This window comes from Puma concolor, chromosome E4 (assembly GCF_028749965.1).
Source record: "Puma concolor isolate L17-30 chromosome E4, mPumCon1.1.hap2, whole genome shotgun sequence".
Lineage (NCBI taxonomy): Eukaryota > Metazoa > Chordata > Mammalia > Carnivora > Felidae > Puma > Puma concolor.
This window is the reverse complement of record NC_141683.1, coordinates 64,625,000-64,634,077: the sequence shown is the minus strand read 5'-3', so window position 1 is coordinate 64,634,077 and position 9,078 is coordinate 64,625,000.

Here is a 9,078-nt window from a genome sequence, read left to right as displayed (position 1 = left end):
ACTTATGCAGGACCCATGCTCCACTATGCATTTATTTAGCTGACTGGACACATTTACATTCAGTGATTTTTGCTTGCACTTATAGTCCAGGTTTCTCAGTAGTGTTATTGACTATTTAAATGAATTCTTTGCGAATACACTTAGATATGCTTATATTTGCATTTAATATAGATGCAAATCATGGTTCCGAAGATTGCATTTTAGCCCGTGGTGGTTATAGACTCATAATGAATAACAGTAATAGCATGAAAGAAAAATTTCTAAATTTATGTACAGGTAGCAAATACTGAAATCATAAATTAAAAGACAAGAAGCAACCAAAGTAGTCATCAAAGCTCTTTGCTTGCCTTCAGCCAAAATCCTAACCTATATTGGAATAAAGGGCATATCTAATCGAGTCATGAAGGCTTCTAGAACCAGCCCTGCATCTAACAATAGCAATTTCTAAACAGCTTAATTGAATTAAGGAGACGATTATTCACTTGGCAGGATGTGTGTGTGTAGGGGGGGAAGTTGTTGATCACAGGGCAGCCAGATTCAGGCACAATTGGCTGTTGCTATCAATTTAATTAGTAGTATAGATCTTGTCTCAAATAGTTCTTCATCCCAGTATTTGGTGTTAAAAGAAGTATCAATCATCCTTGGTCTATTTGGTTGAGTGCATCAGTTACTTCTCTGCTTTTCAAAGATCCTGTATCTTTTTCTCTCCCAGTCACTCACTCGGCGATGAGCTCCCACTATGGATGTAGCTAGGAGCTGGGGAAACAAGATGATGTAAAGCTTCAGAAGGTAGACATTCAAGGCCCTTTTGATGCACTTGAAGGAAATCTTACTTTGTCTCCAGAGAGATTTCCTTTATGGCTTCACTGATAATTTCAGGTTCTGTTTTGAAAATACGTGCATAACAATTTCTTAAAATGTTAGTGTCGGAATCCTGAGATTAAAAAAAAATCGTTGTTTTACCCTCTGATTTTAAAGTTGTTTTCTGAAATTCTTTGTGTTTCATTTCCCCAGATGGTCTTTCAACATGATGCAAGTAGCATTGGGACTTCTCATTGGGGTCATCCCATAAGTGCAGGATGGTCTCACAGCACCCTGAACTGGCAAAGCCAGTCTAAACCATACCTACTGAGCCCCCAAGCCCCTGTCTTTCACCTGTCTTTTAACCAATATATTAGCATCATAACTTTGGGTCTCAGAGGCTGAGAGGACATCAAAAGTTCCCTTTGAGGGGGGGTCCTGGCTGGTTCATTCGGTGGAACATGCGACTCTTGACCTTGGGGTTGTGAGTTTGAGCCCCATGTTGGGTGTAGAGAGATGACTTAAAAATAAAATCTTGAAAAAAAGAGTTCCCCTTTAAATGAGAAATATATCAGACAGCAAGACTAGGACTGGGGCACAGGGGACAGGGAGAGGAAACTTGAAAAGAGGGGAAACAGAGGAACAGGAAAGGAGCCCAGGGTCTTCTGCAGCTCATACCTGGTCTATATTAGGTCCTCTCATCCACAGGAGGACAGAAGGAAATATGTGGTTTTCCCTCCCCTTTTTGCAAGGGAAAGTCTTCTCTTCTTGATTCTGATGAGGTGTTTAACGGTTGTCAGCACCCTTTTACGTGAATACCATCTGAAGACCTGCTATTTCATACCCTTTGCACATATAAGCATGAGCCCAAAGAATGAACCTTCTTCTTGGGTGGTGAGCCGAGCTATTTTGTGTTCACGCTCAGGTCTCTGTGCGGCTAGTGGACTTTCTAGTAGCAGAAACAGACTGATGGGTGGGTCCTAGAGCCACAGGGACTGCTCTTTGAGATAATGAATCAATATCTGAATTGTTATAGTGTGCAGCCTCACCGATCCCTCAGTGAGACCAGGTAGAGAGCTTGCACTCCTGTTCTTTCCCAAAGGTGCCACCATAGCCTCTCGGGCACCTGGGAAATAATGCCCTACAGATAGCAGCCCGATCAAAGTTTTGGCTCCATAATTTCAGTGTTGTTAAGCAGACAGTTTCTCATATTCAATGATCCCAGCTAAGATGAACATAATAAAAATGATTGTATACACATAGTGACTGATGAGAGAAATGTGCTTCAAAATAGAAGTTATGACTGGTAAGACAATATATGTGTTTAAGCTACTCTGAAAATGTTATAATTATGCTTTTCAAAGAATTTCTAATATGGGAGAATGTCTTATATGTGAGAATGTATATCATGAGCCATGCACCTATGACTCCTTTCAATGTTTAAAGAATAAGCATAGCATCGAAACGTGATATATGCAATCATATTAGTTCCTTAAACAGAGGGTATGTGGTCATTGAACACTCATTAGGAGCATAAAACATCCACGCAATCAATGATGATGATGATGATGGTCTCCTGTGGGTCAGGGGGCCAACTGGGCTCCAGTAGACAGCTCTCCGTCAGGGTCTCACGATTGTAACCAGACAACAGTGATATGGGTAAAAGACACCTCAAAGGCCTCCTCACATATGTGGCAGTTGATGCTGACTGTCAGCTGATATGTTAGACATGCCTGTATTTTTTAAGTTTATTTATTTATTTTGAGACAGACAGAGACAGCGGGAGTGGGAGAGGGGTAGACAGGGAGGGAGAGAGAATCCCAAGCAGGCTCCACACTGCCAGCGCAGAGCCCAACGTAGGGCTCAAACTCATAAAACTGTGAGATCATGATTTAGACTGAAACAAAGAGTCAGATGCTCAACCAACTGAGTCACCCAGGTGCCCCTTAAACATGACTTTTAATCTGATGCTTTGACATTTGGGCCTTGCTGACCCTGGAGGGCCCACACCTCCAAGGTCTGGCTAATTTCAAGAGATAACAAATGACTTTTCAGAGTCCATAACCCAACCACCTCTTTTTTGGACTCCCACACTCTAGGCCACCATTCCTCTTCCTTAATCACCCCAGGGCCAGGTACCAGACAACTAGAGACAGCCCCTGAGCCCCAGAGCGCACTGAAATTGTTCCAACTAGCCAACCCTAAGCTTGCTTGCCCTACTTCACCCATTCCTTCTTGTGGAAAACACAATGAAGGGTCTTGCCCACACTTTCCCCTTTCTCTCTGCCTTTCCACTGACCCTGGTGCTTCCTCATGTTGTTCTGTGTGGGCGTGGCATGCCTCCCATTTATAGGTATCTGTGAATATAGAAACATTTTCTTTTATTACTCACTTTTGTTTCTGCAAGTCTTACCATATCAGATTAAATCTTGGTCCTATTTGACCTTGGACCTCAGCCACTGGCTAGGTCATCTGCACGTGGCATCTCTATGTAGCAAAGGTTCCTCCCAGTATGACTGCCATGTTACAAGGGTGAGCATAACAGTGGAGAGAAGCAGATCACCATTCTTTCTTTCTTTTTTTGTTTATTTGTTTTTTTTGAGTGAGAGCAAGAGAGAGCTGGGGAAGGGCAGAGAGAGAGGGAGAGGGAACCCCAAGTAGGCTCCACACAGTCAGTGCAGAGCCCAATGCATGCTCGAACTCATGAACTGTGAGATCATGACCTGAGCCAAAGTCAATTGCTTAACCCACTAAGCCACCCAGATGCCCACAAGATTGCCCTTCTAACTGAGCCTCAGGAGTCTCTCAGCTTCCCTTCTGTCACATTCTCTGTCAGAAACTGGTCCATAAGGCCAACCCACATTCAAGGAGAAGGGGATTGGATCCCACCTCTCAGTGGGGGCGATGTCAAAGAATTTGCTGCCATGTTTTAAAACCACCACAGATGGATTCTGTCCATGGTCTATTCGTGGGACCTTAAATAACCAATGAGCTCAGTTTGAATACATTTTGCTCAGTTCAGATGTTTCCATGTTTTTGTCACCCACTTTTCACTATTTCATTGTGGCCAGGTGCGTATTCAAAAAATTATACTTCCTTTAAGCTTCTATGACCCCTTACACTGTGATCTTTAATGCCTTAAGGAGTATTAAATGATTTAAAATAATTAAAAATTATTTTAAGTTCATATTTGAAATTTTATTTTCATCTTCCTGTCAAGCCACTTTCTTTTTTTTTTTTTTTAATTTTTTTTTTCAACGTTTATTTATTTTTGGGACAGAGAGAGACAGAGCATGAACGGGCGAGGGGCAGAGAGAGAGGGAGACACAGAATCGGAAACAGGCTCCAGGCTCTGAGCCATCAGCCCAGAGCCCGACGCAGGGCTCGAACTCACGGACCGCAAGATCGTGACCTGGCTGAAGTCAGACGCTTAACTGACTGCGCCACCCAGGCGCCCCTCAAGCCACTTTCTTAACACAATTTGGAGAAAAGCATTCACCTGGAGAAGTAATTGTGGGCCAAAATTAAAAACAAAACAAAATTAAAAAATTTTTTAAAGTGAATCAATTTAACCCTTATAAAAATTAGGCTGTGAGGGATGTGGAAAATGAACAGTAGATTTTAGCTGTAGTGCTGCTTAGAAGAATTTATGCTGCCCTAATCTATTGGTTGGCTTTATCTTCATTAGTTGATTTTAAGAGGATTTGAAGAAAATGGTAGAGAGAGCTTTCAATCCCTGATGCTTAAGTGATAGCTCAAACTTCTTTTTTTTAAATTTTTTGATGTTTATTTATTTTTGAGAGACAGAGAGAAACACAGAGCATGAGAAGGGGAGGGGCAGAGAGAGAGATGGAGACACAGAATCCGAAGCAGGTTCCAGGCTCTGAGCCATCAACACAGAGACTGACGCAGGGCTCAACCTCGTGAACTGTGAGATCATGACCTGAACTGAAGTCAGATGCTTAACTGAGCCTCTCAGGTGCCCTAATAGCTCAAAATTCTTAATGACTCTTTTAAAGATAGTAGATAAGAAGAGGAGTAGGCTAGTATGGGGTGGTTTGGTTTTATTGGCAAAAAAGACCATAGTGGCTGAATTTTCTTCAAGAAAGTATAATAAGGGCATTAGAAAGATTGACCTCAGCATGAACATGGCTGTCCAGAGAAGTCCTTAAAAAATAATCAACGTGAGATGAGTGTTAAGTTTGGAATTAAGGAGGACAGTCTAGACATAAAAGCACATAGATAAATCAATAAAACCAATGCAAGAAAGGATATGTTGCCTTAATAAAACCCTGCAAGGAGACAGCAACACTCTTCATGGAAACATGCATGAGACAAGGTGGAGAAAACTCATTCCCATTTGTGGATAGGTCTTGTGTGGAGAAGACATTGAAAAGCAGACCTTTTTAGTACCAGTTTGGTGCACAGTATAACAAAAAGATTATTTTTAAGTCTACAGATTCTGAAGGCTTCACCCCTTAGGGATTTTTTCAGATCATTGTGGAGGTAATGGCTCTCCCCTTTGTGACATGATGAGGTGAAATTACAAAAGGATCAACACTGTGTTTGATGGCACTGAAAAGGGGACGTTTCCTAAGAAGTCAGTCTCCTAATCTCCAGGAAGGACCATTTACACACTCAGCTTGACCAGTGCCACCCTCTTCCTTGTAAAAGGCGGTAAGGTCCACTCATGTTATCACAAATGGCAAGATCTCTTTCTTTTTTATGGATGAGTAATATTCCATTGTATATAGACACCACATCTTCTTTATCCATTCATCTATCAATGGACACTTGGGTTGCATTCTTATCTTGGCAATTATAAATAAAGCTGCAATAAATATAGGGTGCATATAATTTAAAATCAGGTGTTTTTATTTTCTTTGGGTAAATACTCAGAAGTGGAATTATCAGATCATATGGTATTTATATTTTTAATTTTCTGAGGAGCCTCCATACTGTTTTCCACAGTGGCTGCACCAGTCACACAATTCCCACCAACAGTACACAGGAGTTCCTTTTTTACCACATCCTCACCAACCCTTGTTATTTCTTATGTTTTTTATGTTAGCCATTCTGAAAGGTGTGAGGTGATATCTCATGTTGGTTTTGATTTGCATGTCCCTGATGATCAGTGATGTTGAACATCTTTTCACGTATCTGTTGGCCATGTGTATGTCTTCTTTGGAAAAATGTCCACCCAGGTCCTCTGCCCATTTTTCAATCAGATTATCTACTTTCTTAGTGTTGAGTAAGTTCTTCATATATTTTGGATACTAACCCCTTACTGGATATATCATTTGAAAACATCTCCAATTCAGTAGGTTGCCTTTTTGTTTTGTTATGATTTCCTTCACTGTGCAAAAGCTTTTTATTTTGGTGCAGTCCCAATAGATTAATTTTGCTTTTGTTTCTTTGCCAGAACAAATAATCCTAAAATTTGTATGAATAGCCAAAGCAATCTTGAAAAAGAAGAACAAAGCTGGAGGTATCACAATCCCTGATTTCAAGATATACTACAAAGCTGTAGTAATCAAAACTGTATAGCACTAGAACAAAAATAGACACACAAATCCATGGAACAGAATTGAAAGCCCAGAAATAAACCCACACATTTATAGCCATATAATCTATGACAAAAGAGGCAAGAATATACATTGGGAAGACAAAATAGTGCCTTTAACAAATGTTGGGAAAACTGGACAGCAATGTGCAAAAGAATGAAACTAGACTACTTTCTTACAGCAAACACAAAATGCACTCAAAATGGATTTAAGACCTAAAACATGAGGCCCAAACCCATAAAACGCCCAGAAGAAAACATGGGCAGTAATTTCTTTGACATCAGCTGGAAAAGCATTTTTCAAGAAAGTAACACTCTTTTTTATAAAAATTTTTTAATGATTATTCATTTTTTGAGAGACAAAGAGAGACAGAGCATGAGTGGGGGAGGGACAGGGAGCAAGGCAGACACAGAATCCAAAGCAGGGTCCAGGCTCTGCGCTGTCACCACAGACCCTATGCGGGGCTCGAACTCACTGACTACGAGATCATAATCTGAGCTGAAGTCAGACACTTAACCCACTGAGCCACCCAGGCGCCCCAAGAAAGTGTCACTCTTAACACTACCCCATCCATTCATGATCTGTGTCACTCCATAATTTTCAAACTTCTGCAATATTTTAGGCATAAACGCCTCTAAAACACTGGCTCTCTACTCTCTCTTTAAAAGAAAGGAAGAGGGGCGCCTGGGTGGCGCAGTCGGTTAAGCGTCCGACTTCAGCCAGGTCACGATCTCGTGGTCCGTGAGTTCGAGCCCCGCGTCAGGCTCTGGGCTGATGGCTCAGAGCCTGGAGCCTGTTTCCGATTCTGTGTCTCCCTCTCTCTCTGCCCCTTCCCCGTTCATGCTCTGTCTCTCTCTGTCCCAAAAATAAATAAACGTTGAAAAAAAAAAATTTAAAAAAAAATAATAAATAAAAGAAAGGAAGAATTCTCTGCAAACATATAACAATTGATTCTGCTGTATCTTCACTTTTTTTCCTTAATCCTACAGTGTCGGAGACCTGCATGCATTTTGTCGTGGCCTTTGCTTCTCGACTATCTGAAAGTAAAGTGGTCAACAGATTCAGAGAAAGAGGGGGAAGTAGTTAATGCTGAAGCTGCTTTGGGGGTGGGAGCATTGGTAAGTCCAAAGCGAGAATCTTAAGTGCCATTTGCCTGGAAAAGACAGTAGCAGAGAGACAGATGTTTCTCTCATTAGTTTTATGAAAAGGCACCAACGCTGCTCTGATATGTTGCCATGCGAGAGGGCCAGCACAGGGCAGGACAGCTGTCTTACCTATTCTTGTGACTTCCACCCAGGCCCAGGGAAGGAAACTGTAGTTTGCTTTTTTTCCCCCCTTAGAAGGTGTGGCTTTTAGAAGAAAGATATTAAACAATCATTTGTTTGTAGGGCCACAAGACATCCTCTCTTCTCTTTCCAAGTAGTCTCTTACTCTGTTGCTCTTGAACATAGCCAAAAACTAAGCAGTGAAAATGGACAGTGTCAGGGTCAAATGTATAGCTCTCTCTTCTTTCAGTTTATTTTGAAATATATATGTCATTTTCCCCCCTCTCCTGAAGGCCCAGCTGATTTATGCTGAGGTTTTATTGCACAGTAGCCCCTTCGGACGTGGGTAATGACTTTCAGGTTTTCTTATTCATAAACAATGTGCCTTTTTCCAGGTTCACTTAAGCCCACCCTGAGTGCGAGACCTGAGCAAGGACGGTCCAGGAAATGCTGTGCTCTTGTGTGCATTGGGCAGGATTTCCTGCAAAGGGTCAAGAAAACATATTTCCCCATTGTCTTTGTTTAAACTGTAAAAAGCCCTTGTGTCCAACGGGAGACCCTGTTAGTCACTGCCATGGCAACTAAGGAAGATGGGCAGGTCAGCCTCTGACACTGACAGCCACCCTCGCAACAAAAGCAAATGAGAAGACAAGGTGTTTCTGAATCCATCCCTGGGCTTCCTGTGTCCCACTCCATTCCACTCATCTAGTTGGTAAAATGGGAAAACTGCAGCTGAATCTGAATAGATGCAACAAAATATGAACCAACACATGGATGGTGTAGTTTGGCTTAATAGCATTTCTTACGATGCATCTCCTGGGAGCAACAACACAAAGGTCTGTGTAGGGAAGGGGAAGAAAGAGTCCAGAATAGCCTGTGATTCTTTTTTTAACGCTTGTTTATTTATTTTGAGAGAGAGAGAATCCCAAGCAGGCTCCGTGATGTCAGCACAGAGCCTGACATGGGGTTTGATCTTGTGAACCATGAGATCATGACCTGAAGCGAAATCAAGAGTCAGATGCTTAACCGATTAAGCCACCTGGACGCTCCATAGCCTGTGATTTCTGAGGTGATGGTCTCAAAGCTTTGCCTCCAACAGATAGTGTTTGAAAGGCATATGCCGTGGTGCTATGATGGAGAGCCAGCCGATGGATTAATGACCTAGAATATGAGGTGCCAGTCCCCAGGTAGGTACAGTGTCTGACACTGAGTTGGCAGCAGTGAAAATAACAATAGAAACAATGAGCAGAAAATCTTGGATATGACTTTCAAGCTCAACAGATCTGAGCTCTGCCCACCACAACCTGGAGCTTGCTTCCTGTCCCGCAGGCGTCTGCCAGCTGGGTTTCCCTTATTATTCAACCACTGTCTTCCTACTCCCCAGATGCCCTTTGAGCAGCTTGCAGCACTGTGACTTTACAGCATTTGTTTGTGGCTATTTGGAGATG